Source organism: Capra hircus, chromosome 24 (genome assembly GCF_001704415.2).
Source record: "Capra hircus breed San Clemente chromosome 24, ASM170441v1, whole genome shotgun sequence".
Taxonomy (NCBI): domain Eukaryota; kingdom Metazoa; phylum Chordata; class Mammalia; order Artiodactyla; family Bovidae; genus Capra; species Capra hircus.
In genome coordinates, this window is record NC_030831.1 from 46,054,312 (window position 1) to 46,078,657 (window position 24,346).

The 24,346-nt window shown below is 40.7% G+C and overlaps 1 protein-coding gene and 1 non-coding gene across 2 annotated transcripts in view; one reads left to right on the forward strand and one right to left on the reverse strand.

Annotated features, from left to right (window-relative positions):
• The window catches only part of PSTPIP2 (proline-serine-threonine phosphatase interacting protein 2), a 95,208-nt gene that overhangs the window by 62,605 nt on the left and 8,257 nt on the right, over positions 1–24,346 (reverse strand). The gene's annotated exons all lie outside the window — the stretch shown is intronic.
• On the forward strand, positions 16,576–16,647 carry TRNAC-GCA. Its single transcript has one exon. It is a non-coding gene; the product is annotated as a tRNA-Cys (tRNA).

The following is a 24,346-nucleotide window of genomic DNA, read 5'->3' on the forward strand; positions in this document are numbered from 1 at the left end:
CCAAGACTGTGAGCCACATGGCAGAGCAATTCTCCTAGGTTCCCTTACGCTACTGCTCTCCACCTGGGTGCCCATTCCCAATAAAGTCTCTTGCTTCATCTGCAGGTGTGTCTCCTCAGCCAATTCATTTCTCAGACAAGAGCCCACTCTCAGGCCTTGGAAGGGGTTCCCCTTCCTACAATATTAAAATGAACACTAGTTACATAATCACAACAGTAAAAGATGTTTATCAATTTTTGCAATTAACAGCCAGACAAAAAAATAAAAGATAATTACAATTGCCAGCCATAATAGAAAGTATTCAAGTTTTAATCAGTGGATTAGTACTTTAATCATAAAACCACTTCAATTTCTGTAAGACAAAAAATTTGCCAGCACAAGTGTGCCATATTCAGGAGATGTGTGAGCTGAAGAATAATCTAAAAAACAGTCTTGCTGTGACCCCAGTGGGCAGTCCAGTCCAGGTGGGGTGTGGGTTCAGAGGAGAAGGAAATCTCCATGGGCTGCCTGATGGAGGGTAACTCCACTGGCACCAGCTCCTCAAACCCACCCCTAACACTCAGGTCTGGTCTCAATGAATCCAGGTATATGTACTCCTCCTCTGTGCCCAATCCTAAGGCTCATTCTGCAGGGACCTCTGAGAATTGTTTATTTGACTTGCTTTTCGTTGCTGTTGTTACTATACTCATACATAATGGCATGCCTCAGAAGACGCTGCCCCTCTGCCTGACTATTAAAGTGCCTTTTTTCAGCTCACAGAGAGATAATCTGACCCTGCCCACCTATGAATGGCTGCAAGAAAGAAGAGATTAACACAACCCTTCCCTGATGCTGGCCATTCACAGAGATGTTTTACAAGACTGATGGCCCTTTTTACTTTCTCATTGCCTCAACCTCTCTATTCTACCTTTTGACTTTGGTTCCTCATCGCTTTTCTCTCTGGTTCTATAAAAGAGCCTGGCTTCCAGACCCCCAAAGATGATTGTTTTGAGACATTAGTCTGCCATCTTCTCTGTGTGATGGCTTTCCAAATAAAGTTGTGTTCCTTGCCTCAACTCCTTGTCTCTCAGATTCACTGGCCTGTTGCGCAGCAAGCAGAGAGAGCTTGGCCTCAGTAACACTCCAAGGACTATAATGCTGCTTGAGAACTGCCGCCACAGAAATTACAAAAGATGGAAGAGCAGTCATGGCTCCTGCCTCAAGGAAAGCAGGATACTTGCACATGAAACTAGAGAATACAGCAGAATGGGGCGGGGAAGAATGTTTTTATCAATAAATGCAAAGGAGAAGAGGCCAGAGAAGACTCTCGTGGTTTGCATTTCTTTTTATAACCTCCAATTTTGTGTAAAAAGTGCAAATTGGCATAATGCCCATTGGAAGCCCAGAAAGCCCCCTAGAATGGGGAGAAGGCACTAACTTTGCATTACACACAAAGGCTGCATTTGTTTGAAGACTGGCCTTGGGATGTGTTAATGTGCTATACTTTGCATTAACGGACCACAACATGCTGTATATAAACACAGTGAATCAGGAGCTATTTCCATGTTTACAGCTGAAGAAAATAAGAAACAAGGAAGAGAAGTTCTCCTTATCACTTCCTCCAACCACAGTGAAAGATTTTAACTCTCAACTAACAATATTACCAAATCTTCACTATTTATTAAAAGCTATACGGTAACAGAAGACAGGAAAAGACCAAAGACTTCATTTTACCTCTCTCTGCTCTCAACCTCGGTCCTTCTTTTCTATATCTTTTATCAGAAGAGGTAAAGTTAAATGGCTCAAACTCACCTTATCTACAAACACAGATTAAGGTTGTCAATTAATATTAATAACTTGGGCTAATATACATCAAATGCTTGCTGTGTTCCAAACAGCACACCAAGTATTTAGCATGGGACATCTTGCTTAATTCTTATAACAATCCTACCGATGTAAGTATAATTAATTATCTTCATTTTACAGGATAAAAAGCAATGGCTCTGTATTCTGAAACCACTCAACCACACAGCTTCTTTTGTTTGAGGATAAGAACCAAATCTAACTTCTTGCCAGTTGGCTTACTTCTCTACAGTTTTAAATGAGACACTCGCAGGCTTTAATGCCACACTTGGGTTTGAGCCCCAGGTTTACCACAAACAAGATATGTGACTTGGAGCTAATAGCTCAACCCCTCCTTACTAGACTTTAAAATGAGGATGTTGGAAGGACCAAATGAGATCATGAACTTTGAGTTTGTCAAGTGCTTCATAAACTAAAGGAATTGAGGGAGGCACATCAGATTTTTAAAGGACACATAAACAAAAAAGCATATGTTTTTGAACAACATGATTTTTTTTTCATTGAAAGCAGACAACAGTGAAATAAAGGTAGCTGTTAGCTATTCAAAAATAAATGTGTCGTCATCTGAGAAAGCAACTGGAGAAGTGTCAGGGATATCTCAGCAAAGGATATGGAAACTGCCATTTTCAGCGTCATTTTCCTAAACCTAAAATCAAAGCCACTACACTGGTTATGCCCTTAAGCCTTCTCTTAAGAAGTAATAATGGATTGTGAAGCCAAGAATGAAACCCCACCCCAGTTTCCACACCTGCCTTGTTCTACAAGTTGACAGCATGCTTCCCTTGCCCCCTGTAATCCTCAATTAAACAGCCCAACCTCTGTCTAGCCTAGGTCCACATGATGTTTTTACATGTCTAAGCATTCCTCGTGTCAAGTCATCAGGTCAATTACAAAGGCAACTTCACTCAACTGAAAATATATTCAGTGAAAGCAAAACCTGAGAAAGTGTACAATGCAAAAACTCTGAATAAGGGGGAAAAAATGACTAGAAGGATGGGCAGCCGAAAGTTAAAATCAATTCTTTCCTTAGCATGCTTCTATATTTTCTACATTTTCTAGAATATACTACACAGACTTTATAATCTGAAGTCTTTCTTCCTACGGGTATACATGTGTATAACTCAGTTGTGTCCTACCCTTTGTGACCCAGGCTCCTCTGTCCATAGGATTTCCCAGGCAAGAATACCAGAGTGGGTTGCCATTTCCTACTCCAGGGGATCTTCCCAACTCAGGAATTGAACTCTCTTCTCTACATTGGCAGGCAGATTCTTTACCACTGCGCCACCTAGGAAGTCCCCTTTCTCCCTACGTCCATCCCTTAAACACGAAGTCTTGTTGAAGTCTTGTTTCTGTCTCATCTATTCCCAGGCCCCACTAAAATAACAAACCATCAACAGCAACAACGAAAAAATAGGAAATGGCCCACTGAGGAGGAAGGTGCACATTGAAGGAATTTCTATAATACAAAAATAGGACTAGATGGGCAGAGGATAGAAGTCAGAAGTCAGTATTCCAACCTCCACAAAACAGAAGACAGTCCACAAACTTTCCCAGCAGAGTCATGGAAAACCCTAAGCTCAAATCAGCAGGGGTTGAAACTGGAGCAGCCACAGAAATACAGGGAGGGTGACTGTTGGACACCAGGAACTCAGCCAGTGCCCTGCCCCAGAGCAGTTAATTCTGACTTTTGTGCCAAAACCACAGCTGGCGAGAACTCCACCCTGCAGCAGGCTCCTCACAAGGACACGATGGCCAGAACAGCAACAGGCCCCTGTCCCTAGGCGCTGTCAAAGCTCGCACAGTAAACACTGACAAAAAAAGAGGCTCAGCGCGGATCTCAAGTTCTGTAAATGCCCTTCACTGTCAGGGTGACACCTTTCCACTCTGTCACTCCAGACAGGGGCAAAAAATCAGAAATTGTCATTATTTTTAGATTATATAATTACTTACTCTGAAAACAAGAGATTATCAAATGAAAAGCTAGGAACTGAATTAAATACTTTTTAAAAAATCAACAGTTTTCTTATATATCAACAATAATCACTTAAAAATGTAGTCTAAAATACAAAATCTTATTCACAATATCAATAACACCTATAAAATATCCAGGAATAAGGCTTTTTGAAGGAAAACTATAAAACATTACTTAAAAAAATACAAAGATTTCAGAACATCAAGAAATATATCGTAAGTCCAATATTGGAAAGATTCAAGTCTCCCCATGTAAACCTATAAAGTTAAAATGACTTCAATCAAAATTTTAGTGGAATTTCTTTTTAAGTTTCAGTTCATTCTAAAACCAAAATAAAAAGAGTAAGTGAATGAAAACAGACCCTAAGATGTTGAAAAGATAAGTGAAGACTTACCCTGCCATATAAAAAACATTTTTAAGTCCATGTTATTTATATTGAGAATTAATGATCAGATACATAAAATACAAACAATAGTCCAAGAATGGCTTTATGTACCTCTGAGGATTTAATATGATAAAGGAAGCATTTACAACCAGAAAGAAAATAATGCCTTGTTCAATAAATATTATTGTAACAATGACTGTTCATTCTGCCAAAAACTAAATATGGAGTCCTTTCTAACATAGGACTCTAAAATAAATATCTGATAAATTAAAGATGTAAACATGGAAATCATAAACACTTAAGAAAATATAGAATGTATATATTTTAAACATATTAAGGTAAGAGTTTTAAACATATCTGAGGTAAGAGTTTCTTTCCTAAGTCTGACTCCAAACATAGAAGAAAAGATTAACAGGCTAGCCTGTTCTGAAAATAGTTTACCAAAATTGACCCCACTTGAGATAAAAAGCTTAGACAGGCCAATTTCCTTAGAAGAAACAGAGAAAGTGATTAAGAAGCGAAAAAAAGCAATTGATGTTTTCACAAGGGAATGAAACACTTTTTTTCCTTCAGGGAAAAAAAGGTATTCCTTAGGTCCATAAATTGATCAGAAATGAAAGAAAATTTATTAATTCACTTTATAAAACAAGTATAAAATAATACATAAAACCAAAAGAGTATAAAAATATAGTTACTAATATCATTTATGAATATTAACCAAGTACTAACTGAAATATTAGCAAAAATAATCCATACCACATTAAGAAGAGATTGTACCATGACTAAGTGGGATTTATTCCAAGAAAGGAAAGTTATTGAATACAAGGAAACCCACTAACCTAAAAAATCATTTTAATAAATAAAAAGAAAAATCATCTGGATGGCTACATGCAAAAGAACAAAATTAGGACATTCTCTAACACCAGATACAAAAATAAACTCAAGATGGATTGAAAACCTAAGACTGCTGCTGCTGCTGCTAAGGCGCTTCAGTTGTGTCCGACTCTGTGCGACCCCATGGACAGCAGCCCACCAGGCTCCCCCGTCCCTGGGATTCTCCAGGCAAGAACACTGGAGTGGGTTGCCATTTTAAAACTCCTAGAGAAAAACAGAAGCATAACACTGTTTGACATCATCTTAGCAATATCTTTTTGGATCTGTTTCCTAAGGAAAAGGAAACAAAAACAAAAATAAACAAATGGGACCTATTTAAACTTAAAAAGCTTTTGCACAGCAAAGGAAAGCATCAACAAAACAAAAAGACAACCTACTGAATGGGAGAAAATATTTGTAAATGACAAGAACAATGAAGGGTTAATATCCAATCTATGTAAACAGCTCATACAACTCAACATAAAAGAAAAAGAATAAAAAACAGGTAGAAGAACTGAATAGACGTTTTTCAAAAGAGGAAATGCAGACAGCCTACATGATGAGTAGTCATGTTGAGCATCTTTTCATCTCAGTGATACTGAGTTTGGAGTTTTGACATCCAGAACCGTAAGAGAATACACTTCTGTTGTTGTAAGCCACCAAGTGTGTGATGATTTGTTACAGCAGCCACAGAAAAGTAATTCAAGGCTTTTGACAGTATTCAACACCCATCTCTGATGTTAAAAGAAAGTAGAGAAAATGGGAATTTACATATCTATATATATATTGACATGTGCATGTATATTTGTGTTCATATTTCCACTACTGTATACTGGAGGTATTAACCAATGCAATTTGAGAAGATAAATCAGTTAGAAACATAAGAGACAGAAAAGAAATAAAACCATCTTTACTTGCAGATAATACAATACAGAGATTTTCCTTGTCATCAACATATCAGTTCTTAGTCAATTTTAAAACATAATGCTGGGGGATTTCCTGGTGGACCAGTGATCGGGACTTGGCGCTTTCACAGCCAGGGCCAGCTTTGATTCTTGGTCCAAGAACTAAGATCCCGCAAGCAGTGCCATGCACCCAGAAAGCAAAAAGAAACAATAAACAAAAAATTATGCTATCTCAATAAAAATACCAACACGTCATTTTTTATACAGTGAACATAGTTTATATGGAAAACACGAAAATGAAAAAATAGCAAGGCAAAAACTGACAAAAGTTATGAGGGAAGCCAGCCCTCCAGACATTTAAACATATCATAAATCCTTCATAATTGAAGCAGTACAGTACCGGTGCATAAACAGTCAACAAGCCAGCAGACTGGAATATAAAGTCCAGAAATAGACCCAACTACACAGGGAAATTTAATATATGCTAAAGGTAGCTTCTCACATCACTGGGGCAAAAATGGAATTTTTCATAAGTGGGTTCTGGGACAAATGTTAGCTACTTAGAAGATTATAAAAATAGATTTAACCCCATATGCAAGAATTTCAAAATAGGTCAGAGATCTAAATGGAAAAACATGAAAGCATACAAGTACTAGAAATAAACATTCATAAAGGTTTTCTAATCATAACTTAAAATCTAACTTCAATAAGTTTCATAAGATTGATCACAGCAGTCCAGTGGTTAGAACTTCATGCTTCCAATGCAGGGAGCATGGGTTTGATTCTTGGTCAGGGAACTGAACAGAAAAAAAAAAAAATTATCATCTAAAAATAAAAAATTTTCATAGCAAAGGTGATAATTAGCAACATAAAGATAATTGACAAACAGAGAATTAGCTAACTTTTATGCAATAGCTAAAGGACTAATATACCTAATATATAAACAATTCTTTAAAACTAATGGAGAAGAACCCCCAAAATGGGCAGGAAGTATGAACAGATGATTTACTTTGTGTGTATGTGTTCCTTAAACATATGGAAAAATAAATAAGCTCACCCATAGAGAAGAGCAATGCAAATGAAAGCTGAAATACCATTTCTCACCCAAGAGAACGGCAAAATTAACAAGTGCAACAACACGTTCTGTTCACAAGACTGTGTGAACAGCCACCCATACATTGCTGGTGAGAAGAAAAACTGGTTCAAAGAGTAGGAACTCAACAATATCTAACCAAATCACATACATGTTTATCTTTTGATCTAGCTATCCTGCTTACACGAATGTACCCTAAAGGTACACCTCCAGCAAAAACAAAATACATCTGCACAGGTTACTCACTGCAGTACTGTTTATAACTGGGAAATTTTGGAAATGAGCTAAGTACTCATACACAGGAGGGTGTTTGATAAACTATGGTACATCCACACAATGGAGTTACATGCACCTATGAAAAGAATGAGGAATATCTCTATGAATTAGCATGGAATATCTCTAGAATTAATATGATCTCCTATTTAAAAGTGAAAAAAAGTAAAGGGCAAGCTTTTCCACCATAGAAATGGGCAAAGGCTGCAAATTAGAGTTTTATCTACTGGAGAAACAATTGTTAACCATTTACCAGCACACCACTGGAAGGGACTGAGAACTATAGTAACCAAGAAATAAAACTATCTTTAAGAAAAACCTTGTGATGCTGGAATGCAAATGGAGGTATCATGTGTATATATGCATTTCTTTACTCTGTGTGTGGAGAGAGCCTAGAAAGAATGACAATAAGGGGCAATAGGCATAGCTAGAGCACTAGAATCCTGGTTTCTAAGTCCTGCTCTCTACTAAAAGGAACCCAGGCTCTTTGGAGAAACAAGAATCTCCAGGACTGGGGTGGAGAAATGTCCTATAGTATCCTGTGCCAGAAAGCATGGAAGTGCTCAAAGAATGATGGGGATATATCAAAAGGACACAGGATCCAGTGTAAAGGGGATCCCCACAGTCCAAATGTAGGATGATTCAAGCATGAAGATAGATTATAACCGTAACATATTATAATCCATTGAACAAAATAAGGATCCATAAATCCATACTAACAAAGACAGAAGCAGAGAGGCAAAGAGAAAGAGAGAAAGGCTCTTCCTTACATAGAATGCCAACTTTATTATGTAGATAGAGTTAGAAAATCACCACACAAAGATTTTGGACTTGAATGTTCACAAAGGTTTATTTGTAATTTTCAAAAACTGGAAATAACCCAAAAGTCCGTCAAAGGTAAATGATTATACAAACTGATTTGTCCATAAAATGGAATACTACTCAGTGATTTTAAAAAAAAATAAAAAAGAACAGAGTATTAACACAAGCAGCACCTGGGACGAATCTCAAAATAATTATAAATGAAGGAAGCCAGGCAAAAAAGAGTACTTACTATGCTCCAATTATATAAATAATAGAAAATACAACTAATCTATAGTGACAGAAAGCAGATCATGGTTGCCTGGAAAAGGACTGATGAGGTAGGAGAGATTTCAAAAGGACAAGAGTAAAGTTTGGGAATGATGGATTTGCTTGCTATCCACTATCTCAACTGTTGAATTTCATAGGTGGTGCACACATGTTAAAACCTATTATTAAACTGTATACTTTAAACATGGGCAGTTTATTATATGTAAATTATTCTTCAATAAAATTGCTAACATTTAAAAATCACTATTTAGCAACCATCCTAGTAATATTTGATTCAGGCAAGAATAATCAATGGATATTAAAACTAATGGATGAAAGTTTGAGCCAAGTGGTATGTTTACATACTTTCAAAGTATCTTCCTGTAATTACAAAGAGGAAAACAGCACTTCTACAGTGGAGAAACTGAGAAAACACCACTACAGTAGGCTGAATAATGGCCCCCTAAACATGTCCACATGTATGGATGTGAAAGTTGGACTGTGAAGAAAGTTGAGTGCCGAAGAATTGATGCTTTTGAACTGTGGTGTTGGAGAAGACTTATGAGAGTCCCTTGGAGTTACAAGGAAATCCAACCAGTCCATCCTGAAGATCAGTCCTGGGTGTTCTTTGGAAGGAATGATGCTAAAGCTGAGACTCCAATACTTTGGCCACCCCATTCGAGGTGTTGACTCATTGGAAAAGACTCTGATGCTGGGAGGGATTGGGGGCAGGAGGAGAAGGAGACAACAGAGGATGAGATGGCTGGATGACTTTACTGACTCGATGGACATGAGTTTGGGTGAACTCCGGGAGTTGGTGATGGACAGGGAGGCCTGGCGTGCTGTGATTCGTGGGGTCGCAAAGAGTCGGACACGACTGAGCGACTGAACTGAACTGAACTGAAACATGTCCACAACCTAATCCCCAAATCTGTGAGTATGTTTCCCTACATGACAAAAGAACTTTACAGGTGTGATTAAATTAAGGATCTTGAGATGCAGAGAGTATCCTAGATTATCCAGGTGGCCCCAGTGTAATTACCAGGCTCCTCATAAAAAGGAGGCAGAAAACTCAGTCAGAAATGTGATGACAGGTGCAAAGGTCAGAGAGACAGATTGGAAGTGGCTGTGCTGCTGACTTGCAGGGAGGAAGAGACCACAAGCCAGTGAACGCAGGCAGCCTCTAGAAGCCGGACAATGCAAGCAGAGGCTCCAGGGCCTCCAGAGGGAACCAGCCAGCCTTCCTAACACCTTGATTTTTAGCCAAGTGAAACTCATTTCAGACTTCTCACCTCCAAAACTATAAGATAATAAATTTGTGCTGTTTTAAGCCACTAAATTTGTAGCAATCTGTTACAGCAGCAACCGGAAACCAACATAACCACTGGAACTCTTTGTAAAGGGTCAAAGTTAACACCACCAGTAACAGTACAAATAAATATCACATGCCCCTGATACTGAGAATAAAACAGCACCATTTCTGTGTAGCTCATGCCAAAAATAGCTTGAATCTAATTATAAGGAAACAGGCAAACTCAAGTTGAGGAACATTCTACAAAATAACTGTCTTATATGCTTCAAATATCTCAGTCGTAAATAACAAAAGACTGAGGAATTGTTCCAGATTACAGAAGACTGAAAAGATGACTAAATGTAACACAGAATCCTGGATTGAAAGGAGTGTTTCTTCTTTTGCTATGAAGACATTATCCAGGGCAATTGGGACAATTTGAGTAGGGTCTCTACATTAGCTAACAGTATTTTATTATCATCATACTGTGATTATGCAAGAAAATATCCTTATATTTATGAAATACACAATGCAGAATTTCTAGACAAAGGGAAATCATGCCTGCAATTTACTTTTAAATGAAAAATAAATGTGTGCATATGTATTTTAGGTACAAACAGAGAGAAAGAACAAAGTATTAACATTTGAGGAATTCAAATGAAAAGTCTCTAGAAATTCCCTGTACTATTTTACAACTTTTCTGTAAATCTTAAACAGTCTTTCAGACTTTCCTGGTGGTCCAGTGGTTAGGAATCTACCTGCCAATCCAGGGGACACAGGTTCGATCCCTTGTCCAGAAAGATCCCACGGGGCAGCTAAATCCATGCGCCACAACTACTGAGCCCTTGCTATATAGCCGGCACACTGCAAACACCAAACCCAAGTGCCCTCGAGCCCCGGCGCCGCAACAGAAGAAGCCACAGCAATGAGAAACCTTTTACTGCAACTCGAGAGTAGTCCCCACTTACTCCAACTACAGAAAGCCCATGTGCAGCAATGAAGACCCAGGGCAACCAAACAATAAGCAAAACCAATTTTTTTTCAAATAGGTAAAAGGTATAGAGACAGTGCTCTTAAAATGGCCAATAAGCACTTTGTAAAAAGAGAATCAATATTATCAACAATCAAAAAGATGTAAACAAAAAACAAGACATAAATGTTCACCCATCAGATTGGTAAAGGTTGAAAATACCCAGCACTGGCAAAGAAAATTACAGCAAAGCAGTCACTGGCATATCCTACTGGCTGGATTGTACATTAGTACAACCTTTGGGAAGGCAAATAGACAATATTAATGAAAATTTTGAATGTGTATAGCTTCTTCCAGTAGAAATTCATTCTCTATAACTACACAGATCTGAAAAGATACACATACAAAGGTATTGTAATGACAAAGAACTGGAAACAACCTAAATATCCAACAAAAATTCTTTAAGTAAATTTGATCATCATACAGTGGAAAACTGAATAGACACTAGAATAAAGCAGAATTATACACAGAAACATAAAAAGATATCCACAATATATCATTACAAGAAAAATGAAAGTTGCATATATGAGCCCATAATAGGTGAGCTTATATATGTTAAGAAAATGTATAGCTACATTATATATAACAGCAAAGATAAAAGTCTAGAAGGAGCCATACCTCACATTTACTAGTGGCAACCTCTATTTCTGAACTGATTGGACTGCTTTAACAAAACTGGTGTAAAACTAGAAACAAGTTCTATTTTAATAAATACAGATTAATTCATAATAGGCAATGGTGAGATCATGACTTTTTGAAAGATACTTACCCTTGTAAATCTAACACAGAAGGCAATAGATTTAAAAGACAATATTCAGAAAGTTGGCTCATGTCCAGCATTACTCATTTAACCTTTAACATGATTCAAATCTCTCACATACGCATGCACGTACACAGAACACACAGATACACACACAACCCTAAGGGAAAATACAAATCTCCTGGCAGAGAAACTTTGAGAATCTCAGTTCACAAGGAACACTAGATTACCCCCAAGAGCCCTGCTAATGTCAGTGCTATGACTTTTCTAGTTAATAAAAATAAGCTGAAGGACTGAAGCTTACCCCTATGAGATGCATGACTTTACACATCACAGGGTAAAACCAGTGATATGTCAATGACCAGAAATACAGACCCCAAAGTCGTCTTCCTCACCCACAGCATTTCTGAGAATTCCCAGACATGCCCAAGACACTTGCCCAGGCCTGGGAGGCAAGCAAGTACCAGGATGAACAGGTTGTTCCTAAAACTGAAAGTAAGTCCTCAACTATGGGACGAACAGACTTCAAGGGAACAACAAACTCTAGCAGTTCCGCCAGAAAAGCCAAGAAAACAGGCCAGTTCAAAAACCAAATGTACTGCCATCACTGTTAAAAAAAAAAAAAAAAAAGGCAAATAGAGCCAGGAATCCAAAGGAGGTCCAACCCAGGGGAACATCCACAGTCACTGCACCAGCTGACCTGCATTCCTTCTCACTGGAAAGTTTGGGTCCAATCCACAGAAATTCCCAACAGCCTCTGACACAATCAGACTGCAGTACAATGTTGAAGGACTTTAAGCTCTACTATTCATTAGAAGGACTGATGCTGAAGCTGAAGCTCCAATACTTCGGATACCTGATGCGAAGAACTGACTCATTGGAAAAGACCCTGATGCTGGGAAAGATTGAAGACAGGAGAAGAAGGGGACGACAGAGGATGAGGTGGTTCGATGGCATCACCGACTTGATGGACATGAGTTTGAGCAAGCTCCGAAGCTTGGCGTGCTCAGACCATGGGGTTGCAAAGAGTTGAACACAACTGAGAGACAAAACTGACTGAATCTCTCCTATCCTTCTGGTTGACCCACTAAGCAAACCAGATTCTCAAAGGAGAATAAATTTTGGTTTCAAAACAATACACCACTGTGGAGACTCAGGCAGTCTCATCCCTGCAGAAATAATGGCTCCAGCTAACTGGGAAACCTTGACTTAAGTCATCCAGATACTCAACTGCCTGGGTCTTTTTCCATGACAATTTATCTGAAGTAAAGAAACTGCAGGTCAGTAGAAAAGATTTACTGTTAATAACTTTTTAAGGACAAACCTGGCCTTAGTACATCCATTCCTAATCAGTTTCCTCCATCTTATCTATCTCCGTTTCTGAAACCCCAATGCATAATCATAAAAGTCCTCAAAAAAAAATTCCCTTATATTCTCTGGACTTTGATTATCCAAAGCAAATGTAGATTTATAAATTCTAACAAATTTTGAATTAAAAATTAATCAGGGTTGGACTACCCTGGTGGCCCAGTGGTTAAGAAACCTCCTGCCAATGGAGGGGACATGGGTTCGATCCCTAGTCTGGGAAGATCCCACATGTGGTGGGGCAGGTAAGCCCCTGCACCACAACTACCGAAGCCCTTGCACCCTAGAGCCTGTGCTCCACAACAAGAGAAGCCACTGCAATGAGAAGCCCGCCCCACACACTGCAACTAGAGAGTAGCCCCTATTCACCACAACTAGAGAAAGTCCTCGAGCAGCAAATAAGACCCAGGGCAGCCAAAACAAAAAAAAAAAATCAAGGTCAATTATCAGTTGACCAGAAAGTACTGCTCTGGATGGGAGGGGAGCTTGGGGGAGAATGGATACATGTATATGTATGGCTGTGCAGGTCAGGAAGCAACAGTTAGAACTGGACATGGAACAGCAGGCTGGTTCCAAATAGGAAAAGGAGTACGTCAAGGCTGTATATTGTCACCCTGCTTATTTAACTTATATGCAGAGTGCATCATGAGAAACGCTGGGCTGGAAGAAGCACAAGCTGGAATCAAGATTGTTGGGAGAAACATCAATACCCTCAGATATGCAGATGATACCACCGTAATGGCACAAAGTGAAGAGGAACTAAAAACCCTCTTGATGAAAGTGAAAGAGGAGAGTGAAAAAGTTGGCTTCAAGCTCAACATTCAGAAAACAAAGATCATGGGATCTGGTCCATCACTTCATAGGAAATAGATGGGGAAACAGTGGAAACAGTGTCAGACTTTATTTTTTTGGGCTCCAAAATCACTGCAGATGGTGATTGCAGCCATGAAATTAAAAGATGCTTACTCCTTGGAAGAAAAGTTACGACCAACCTAGACAGCATAGTGAAAAGCAGAGACATTACTTTGCCAACAAAGGTTCATTTAGTCAAGGCTATGGTTTTTCCAGTGATCATGTATAGATGTGAGAGTTGGACTGTGAAGAAAGCTAAGCCCCAAAGAATTGATGCTTTTGAACTGTGGTGTTGGAGAAGGCTCTTGAGAGTCCCTTGGACTGCAAGGAGATCCAACCAGTCCATTCTAAAGGAGATCAGCCCTGGGTGTTCTTTGAAGGAATGATGTTAAAGCTGAAATTCCAGTTGTTTGGACACCTCATGCGAAGAGTTGACTCATTGGAAAAGACTCTGATGCTGGGAGGGATTGGGGGCAGGAGGAGAAGGGGACGACAGAGGATGAGATGGCTGGATGGCATCCCTGACTCGATGGACGTGAGTTTGAATGAACTCCGGGAAATGGTGATGGACAGGGAGGCCTGGATGTGCTGCAATTCATGGGGTCACAAAGAGTCGGACATGACTGAGCGACTGAACTGAACTGAACTGAACTGAGTCCCTTTGCTGTTCACCTGAAACTATCACATTGTTAATTGACTATACTCCAATATAAAATTTGAGCAAACTCAGGAAGATAATGAAGGACAGGGAAGCCTAGTGTACTGTGGTTCATGGGGTCACAAAGAATCAGACATGACTTTGCAAGTGAACAACAACATCAATACAAAATAAAAAGCTTTAAAAAAAGAGAAAGTACGCTAGTCAGAATATCTATCCCATTTCCTAAACAGTCTAGGTAATCAAAGTCCATTTACTCTCCCATGGTGTTCCAGCCTTGGTGTGCTGAGGTATCAGAAGACATCTGAGAACTCAACCACGAAAGCAGTCTCCATCCTGCAACTAATGAAGAAACTGAGCCCCGATCACTATACTCTTAACATGACTAGGGATACATGAATGCAAAATGTGTTACTCAACCAGCACCATGTAAATAAATGCAATAATCTCCATATCTGCAGACCAGGCTGATTAACTTTGAGTCTGAGGAATAATATCAATGCCATTTTTTCCATTCCGAAATTACTCATCCTCTGTGTCTCAGTGATTCAGCCCTCTCTCACCTCTGAAACATGTGACTCTTGTTTCTACTTGCTCCTGCTGGCTATAAAATAGACAATTTCTGTTGACCTCGCAGCTTTTTCAAAGTTTGGATTTAAATGCAGTTACATTTTAGAGTTAGTTTGAGTTTCATGACTGCCATTTCACCGACACCAGCCCAAGTTCAGCATCTTTCAAGTGTTCTATACTTTCTGTTCATGACATTTGGTCATGAGAATGTTTTCATATTCAAATTTCAGATATATGCATATAATTAATGTTAGGATTTTGGAAGCAAATTGTAGAAGCAAATAGAAGTAGTTCTCCCTACATGTTCATCTGAGCCCACTGCCCTTTCTCCTTCTCTAACTCATTGACTTCTCATCCTGGTAGATCCAATGAATATCTTGCATGAATTTGAAGCACAGAGGATATTCGGGCATATTAGATGTGAAACACGTGTTAAAATGACATCCAACTGAACTAGATCAATAAATCTGAATCAGTGAAAAGAAATCTCAACTAAATCAAGTTTAAAATGTATGTCCATGTAAACTACACCCAAATGTGGATAGCAGCTTTACTCATAATTGCCCCAAATTGGAAGCAACCAAGATGTGCTTCAATAGGTGAACAAATAAACAGCGTAGTACATCCATACCATGAATATTATTCATCGATAAGAAGAAATGGGCTATCCAGCCCCAAAAAGACATGCGAGAATCTTAAAAGCATATTGCTAAATGAAAGAAGTCAGTCTGAGAAAGCTACATACCATATGTGATTCCAACTACATGACATTCTGGAAAAAGCAGAAATATGGAGACAATAAATTAAGGTTGTTGGTTGCCCAGGGTTCAGGGGAAGCAAGGAAGGATGTAAAGAAGATTTTTCAAGTCAGTGAAACTATTCTGTATGATAGTGTAATGGTGGACACATGGCATCACACATTTGTCAAAACCCACAGAAAACGAAGTGTGAACTTAATGTAAAGCGTGGACTTTAGCTAGTAATATTGGAGCAGCAATAGTCACATAGTAATGCAAGATATCCAGGTGGGCCCAAGAATCCTTAAAAGAGAGAAGCAGAGTGATGCGATTGCTGGGTTTAAAGGTAAAAGAGGGCCACTAGCCAAGGAATGAGGGGAGCCTCTGGAATCAGGAAAAGGCAAGGAACAGATTTTTCTTGAGCCCCAGAGGGTATGCAGCCCTACAGATACTTCAACATTAGCCCAGTGAGACTTCTGCCATCCAGTACTGTGAGAGAGTAAATTTGTGTTAAGTCACTGAGCTTGTGGAATATTAGTTAAAGCAGCAATAGGAAACTCATACACTATTTCCTGCACTGAAGTCACCAAAATCCCTAAGTGTATAACGTATGCAATATTTGGCCACCTTGGATCTCACAGACTAGAGTATGAAGTCCCAAAATCTGCTGCCGTGTCTCGCAGAGTAGCTGCTCAGTAAACATTCATGAAAGGCAAGATTTCTCACCCCACATTAATAGTGGAGGAAACTGAGAGAGAGGTGATATGGGAATCCTGTACCTTGTTCAGTTTTTTTCTATAAACTTAAAACTGTTCAAAATAATAAAGCCTATTAATAAAATAATAATAATAAAGTCTATTAAATTAAAAATTTGTTGAAACTACCCTTTAATAAGGCTTCCCTGGTGGCTCAGAGGTTAAAGCGTCTGCCTGCAATGCGGGAGACCCAGGTTCGATTCCTGGTTTGGGAAGATCCCCTGGAGAAGGACATGGCAACCCACTCCAGTACTCTTGCCTGGAGAATCCCATGGAAGGAGGAGCCTGGTAGGCTACAGTCCATGGGGTTGCAAAGAGTCAGACACGACTGAGTGACAAACTACTACTACCCTTTAATAATACAATATGCTTTAGATTTCTGGGTAATCACTAAAAACTTGTTTTTAGTGACATGATCATTTCAGCAAACGGGTTTTGGTCAAGCTGAGTTTCAGCAGTTCAGCCTGCTTTCTGCTGAAGCGCTGATCCTTCTATCCCTCAAACACACTAGGCCCTTTCCAGGCTTGCTGTTTTCCCTCCCCTTCCTCTGGCCATCTTCAAGGGTAGGTGGACCTTACCCTTCACATCTCAGTTCAAATGGCATCTTCTCAAAGAAGTCCCTGATGACAACACGCATGTCCAGTGACGACCCAACCACCTTATGTGGGGCCAAGCTATAATACCTGGGACTTGTGACCGTGTTATCTTTCATGGCAAAATGAACTCTGCAGCTGCGATTAAGTTAAGGACCCTGAGATGGGGAGATCATCCAGGTGATGATATCCAAGAGGTATTATCACCCAGAAGTTACAGATGCAGACATAGAGATCCAGAGACATAACACTACTGGCCCAAAGTCATACAGCAAAAGCATACAAGGCTGAGCAGGGATTCAAAGCCATGTTCACTCAGTGCTAAAACCTGTGCCACTGAGCCCTGAGGATAACACTATGGAATTAGCCTCATAACAGAAGTACAGGGACCTCTGCTTGTTTAAAAATCATAATTTTCAGGCATTAGGGACTATATTTCGCCTGTTCTAACAATTCTTGAGATTTTTTTCAAGGGATTTCCACTCATCATTTTCATTCATGGTCTCAATTTTAAAAATTAATTTAACTGCAGAAACCACTACAATATTGGGGCTTCCTGGCACAGTGGTTAACACTCTGGGCTTCCACTGCAGGGGAGCAGAGGTTCCACCCCTACTCAGGAAACTAAGATCCCGCGTGCTGCACAGCACAGCCAAAGAAACAAACAAAACGTGAAAACACTATTAACACATATTAACACGTGAAAACATTAACACATCCCCAACAATTCCACCTCCTCCATCCGAGACACGGTGGCCCTAGCTAGCAGAGAGCCGGCCAGATAGTATTATCCACATTGCTAAACAGGAAGCCCAGGCTAACCAGAGTGGTTAGCAGGGTGGCTTCCAGGGAGTCACCCACTTCGTCTGAGGTAGAGTGGGGTGCAGACCCCAAATGATATGTAGCCCTGGCCGGGAGGACTGCGGCTGCCGGCCTCTCCCTCCCCACATCCTCTGCTCTCAGAATCAATCACAATTCTGAATAGCTGCGGTCTGGTTCATTCAGGGCCCCCATCTTTTCAGGCTTCCAGCTGCCCCCTCTGCAACACCCCTGACTGGGCTCACTCCTTTGCTCTCAGACAGCAGACAGGCTCGTGGGTTCCTGAGCCCTTGGACTCCGGGACCTTTCACTTTAGTTTCTGCAGAAGGGGCCGCACAGCTCACACGCAGGTGCCTGGATCTTCAGCAAGTTTGCCCCCTGTGACTCAGAGCTGAGGATGGCCAGGAGGAACAGGAGGGTCCCTCATGTACAAACTCCCCAGGAAAGGGCAGCATCAGCCAGGGTTGGCCAGCGAGAGGCCTGCCAGCCAGGACACCCCTGAGCCACGGCTGGTCAGAATTAAAGCTGGCCAACCTTCTGAGCAGGAATTAACATGGGAATTCTGATTTGCACAGGTACATGCAAACACCAGACAGGTAGAGGGGGAAGCCTGATCAGGGGCAGATAGCCCATAGGACTCGTCAACTGTCCAGATCTGGCCAGCAGCAGAGGTACTGATGAATGCCTCAGAGCTTAGGTCTTTCTGCACCCTTAGTTCAGGAGCTGACTCGCAGGATTGCCAGGGAACATTCAACTTTAAGGGATCCAATATGTTATTTTCTTCTTTTGTGGGCCATTTCTCAAGGACTCTCTATTCTTTATCAGTTCTTGGAAAACGAGCGAGCAGAGCTGCAAGCAGTTCTCAGGACTGAGATCATGAGAAGGGCACCTGCTTGGATTCCTTTCAGTGACTCCCTTCAGTGACCTTTTACTTAAAGGTAATCTATTCAGTTATGCCCCTTTTACTCAGGATATGGAATGCTTTCTGGCCCTTTGAAGATTGTTATTTGCTTGGCTTTGTTTTTGCTCAATATTTTTACTGCCTAAAGCTGCCTTGTATGAAGATATATAAACATGTGTTTCTGCAAATAAAGCACCCCTGTTTCACTCGAGACTTGGGTCCCCTGCATCCCTCTTCTCATTGACTCCAGTCCCCACGTCCCAGTCTATGAAGACAGTGACATGGGATCAAGAAAGCCATGTTTATTTCCGACAACAGAGCGCAGTTGCAGAGTAGATTCCAAGATGTGGGGCAACCAAGGCCTGGTGCAGTGAAGGAATTGTGTTTGTAGCCATTTTTGAACCTGTCGCTTTAAGTGGGCCCTGCTTCTTAAAATAGAAAAAGTCGTGTTCATACAGGAGTGGGGACTCAGCAGTGCAGGGCCAGAGTGGAGAGGAAAGACGAGGTGACTTTTCTCAGCATTTCGGCTGGCATCTGTCACACAGCAAAACTAAGCCTGAAAATGAGCCAGACCCCAGCCCCTCAGAGGATGGCCAGACTATCAGCTATTTTCACTCAAGCAAGACCTGCAGGTGGAGTCCCAGTCCCCCTACCCTAAGCAGCTCACTCAAGTATTCCTTCTACCCCTGTGCCATGCCACTGCCTTCTCTGAGGTGTTCTGGAAACACAGATTTCTCCATCTTATCACATGCTCGGTACCATCTCAGCACTTTTTAGGAAACGGTGCTCCAGGTAAGCCTGCCCCATAATCCTGTCCGGCTAACCTACTCCTTGCAACATGAGCAGAATAGGTGAGCCTGTTTCCCATCAGTATCATACACATGTGTTTGTTCCTTAACAAGACAGCAAGGAGATCAAACCAGTCCATTCTAAAGGAAATCATCCCTGAATATTCATTGGAAGGACTGATCCTGAAGCTGAAGCTCCAATACTTTGGCCACCTGATGCAAAGAGCCAATTCATTGGAAAAGACCCCGATGCTGGGAAAGATTGAAGGCAGGAGGAGAAGGAGATGACAGAGGATGAGTTGATTGGATGACATCACTGATTCAATGGATATGAGTGTGAGCAAACTCTGGGAGATAGCGAAAGACACGGAAACCTGGCATGCTGCAGTCCATGGGGTCACAAAGAGTCGGACATGACTGAGTGACAAAACAGCAACAGCAACAAAGCCCCCCGAGAGCAGGGATCAGTCTTCTCCTGACTTTACAGGTCCACACAGATCTCTAGCTTCTGCTAATGCTGGAACACCTAAGGGCTTATGCATGAGTGCATGCTGAGTTCCTTCAGTCATGTCCAACTCTTTGCAACTCTATGGACTGTAGACCATCAGGCTCCTCTGTCCATGGGGATTCTCCAGGCAAGAATACTGGAGCGGGTTGCCAAGCCCTCTTCTAGGAGATCTTCCCGACCCAGAGATCAAACCCACGTTCCTTATGTCTCCTGCATTGGCAGGTGTGTTCTTTGCCACTAGCTCTACCTGGGAAGCCCCAAAGGCTCATAGAAAAAGACAATTAAATACTGAGTAAAACTCTAACCATAAAAAAAGAGTTCAGAAAAAAAGAACCTGAATGTTTATCGAGTTTCAGCATGCAGAGGAGTTTTGAAACCTTGATGTGCAATAGAGAAAGCAATGCCAAAGAATATTCAAACTACCACAACATTGCACTCATCTTACACTCTAACAAAGTAATGCTCAAAATTCTCCAAGCAAGGCTTCAACAGTACATGAAGAGAGACCTTCCAGATGTTCAAGCTGGATTTAGAAAAGGCAGAGGAACCAGAGATCAAATTGCCAATATCTGCTGGACCATAGAAAAAGCAAGAGAGTTCCAGAAAAACATCTATTTCTGCTTTACTGACCATGCCAAAGCCTTTGTGGATCACAACAAACTGTGAAAAATTCTTTAAGAGATGGGAATACCAGATCACCTTTTCTCCATCTGAGAAATCTGTATGCAGGGCAAGAAGCAGCAGTTAAAACCAGACATGGAACAACAGACTGGTTCCAAATTGGGAAAAGAGTACATCAAGGCTGTATATTGTCACCCTGCTTATTTAACTTATATGCAGAGTACATCATACGAAACACCAGACTGGATGAAACACAAGCTGGAATCAAGTCTGCCAGGAGGGAAAAAAAATAAAGATTGCCAGGAGAAATATCAATACCCTCAGATATTCAGATGACACCACCCTTATGGCAGAAAGTGAAGAAGTAAAGAGCCTCTTGATTAAAGTGAGAGAGGAAAGTGAAAAACCTGGCTTAAAACTCAGCATTCAAAAAATGAAGATCATGGCATCTGGTCCCATCACTTCATGGCAAATAGATGGGGAAACAATGGAAACAGGGACAGACTTTATTTTCTTGGGTGACTGCAGATGGTGACTGCAGCCATGAAATTAACAAATGCTTGCTCCTTGGAAGAAAAGCTATGAAAAACCAAGACAGCATATTAAAAAGCAGAGACATTACTTTGCCGTCAAAGGTCCGTCTAATCAGAGCTATGGTTTTTCCAGTAGTCATGTATGGATGTGAGAGTTGGACCATAAAGAAAGCTGAGAGCTGAAGAATTGATGCTTTTGAACTCTGGAGTTGGAGAAGACTCTTGAGAGTCCCTTGGACTGCAAGGAGATCCAACCAGTCCACCCTAAAGGAAATCAGTCCTGAACATTCATTGGAAGGACTGATGCTGAAGCTCTAAGCCTTTGGCCACCTGATAGGAAGACCTGACTCACTGGAAAAGACCCTGATGCTGGGAAAGGCTGAAGGTGGGAGGAGAAGGGGAGGACAGAGGATGAGATGGTTGGATGGCATCACCGACTTGATGGACATGAGTTTGAGTAAGCTCCGGGAGTTGGTGATGGACAGGGAAGCCTGACATGCTACAGTCCATGGGATCACAACGAGTCGGACACAACTGAGCAACTGAACTGAGCTGAGATGAAATTACAAAATTACAGCAAACTTGACTGCATTAAGTGTTTTCAAAATACATTATACATGTTTAAGTACAGTGATTCCTTTACAGACAAGGATACTAAGCTTAGGAAGGTTGAGTAATTTGAACAAGGGCACATCCCTCAGCTTGAAAGGAGCAGAGCTGGGATTGTAACCCAGAAATGTCCAAGGCAAAAGTTTGAGGGCCTGAGGAAAGTCCTTCCCTGCTGCACGCTAGTTGCTGGAGGCTAGAACATGTGAATTACACACACACATATATACAAGAATACACATTCAAATATTTATATTAAATAACAAAGAATATATTTATCATTTCAAAAAACTTGTGTAGATTTATAAGTAAAGAATGAGCAAGGAATTAAAACCATTTGTAAATGGGGAAATACAACAAGAAAATAACGTTCACTCTCCCTGGTGATAAAAACAAACAATAATTTAATAAGGCATCTGTTTTTGTTTATTAAACTGGCCATGGCTGATGTAGTGAAACTGATTATTTCCACATATTATCAGGGACACTTATACTATGTCTGCTCTTTAGGAAATCAGTTTGGTGCTACATATCAAAAGTTTTTAAATGTCCTATTATTAATAAACCCTATTTTCAGTCATTCAAGAGCTATTACTGTGAATCCATTATGTACCAGGCGTTAACCTAAGTACCACCAGAGGAATGAGACAGAAGTGTGGGCCCTGACGCTGTGGGTGGCCGTGCCATCCCTGGAATGAATGGCTGGGGACTTTGTGTGGGTGAAAGAAAAACTTTGTCCTTGTTGAGGCTACTGTTGTTTTGGGTTTTTCTATTACTCATGGCTGCACCTCATCTTATTTATACAGAAGACAGGCGAGCTTTCACCAGGTGGTGTCTGATTTCTTAATGGAGCAGGAGGCAAAGATCATCAAAACAGAGAAAGAATGAGGAAGTGAGGCGGAGGTTTGAGTAGAGTGGAAAACAAAAGCAAACAAAAGAGAAAATAAAACGTGCCGGTGAGGATATGAGAAAACAGGAACCCTCTGCACTGTTGGTGAGAAGGTAGAACAGTACAGCTGCTATGGGAAACATATGGCAGTTCCTCAAAAAATTAAAAATAGCATTATCACATGATCCAGCAATTACGTTTCTGGGCATATGCCAAAAGGATTGGCAGCAGGGTCTTGAAGAAATATTTGTATACCCATGTTCATAGTATTATTCACCATGACTGAAACAAGGAAGCAATTCAAATATCTATTGATGGATGAACAGATGAGCAAAATGTTGTATATACACACAAAGGAAGAATATTCTACTTAAAAACTAAGGAAATTCTGAAAAAAAAAAAGAAACTAAGGAAATTCTGACATGTGCTACAACACAGATGAGCCTTGAGGACATTACACTAAGTGAAATAAACCAGTCATAAACAAATACTCTATGATTCCACTTATGTGAGGTACTCAAAGCAGTCAAAATCATAGAGACAGAAGTATAAAGGTGGTTGCCAGAGACTGGGGGAAGAGAGAATGGGGAGTAATTGTTTAATGGACGTAGACCTTCAGTTTTACAAGATGAAAGGAATTTAGAGGACAGATGGTGGTGATGGTTGCACAATAACGTGAATGTATTTAATACCAATGAACCTTCAGTTCAGTTCAGTCACTGAATCACGTCCAACTCTTTACGACCCCATGGACTGCGGCACGCCAGGCTTCCCTGTCCATCACCAACTCCCAGAGTTTACTCAAACTCACATCCATCGCATCAGTGATGCCATTCAACCATCTCATCCTCTGTCGACCCCCTCTCCTCCCGCCTTCAATCTTTCCTAGCATCAGGGTCTTTTCCAATGAGTCAGTTCTTCACATCAGGTGGCCAAACTATTGGAGTTTTAGCCTTACATTCAAAAAAAGTTGCTGCTGCTAAGTCGCTTCAGTCATGTCCGACTCTGTGCGACCCTAGAGACGGCAGCCCACCAGGCTCCCCCATCCCTGGGATTCTCCAGGCAAGAACACTGGAGTGGGTTGCCATTTCCTTCTCCAATGCATGAAAGTGAAAGTGAAGTCGCTCAGTTGTGTCCGACCCTCAGCAACCCCATGGACTGCAGCCTTCCGGTCTCCTCCATCCATGGGATTTTCCAGGCAAGAGTACTGAAGTGGGGTGCCATTGCCTTCAAAATAGGTTAGGGGGGGTAAATGTTGTTATGTGCATTTTATCACAATTTTTTTTAATGTGGCATCACACTTTAAAAGACAACAAAAATTAGTTAAATATGTGGAATTTAGTTGCATGGCCCCTGATTATTGTATTGTACAGGGGGTAGAGAGTGGGGGGATGCCTGTTAACATCAAGTAGTTGAGACTTCAGTGTTCATTTATTCACTTGTTAAATGTTTATTGAGCACATATTCTGTCCTCAGAACTGAGTCAAGCTTTAGGGACACAGAGGTAAACAATACTGAAGTGGCCATAGTCTACCAAGGAAGAAAAACAAACAAACATGGAGTGATACGTGTATTGTTAGAAATATGCAACGGACTTGTAGAAAAAGTCTCCTCTCCAAGACGGGGAGGCAGGAGTAGAGGTCAGTGAAAAGTCAG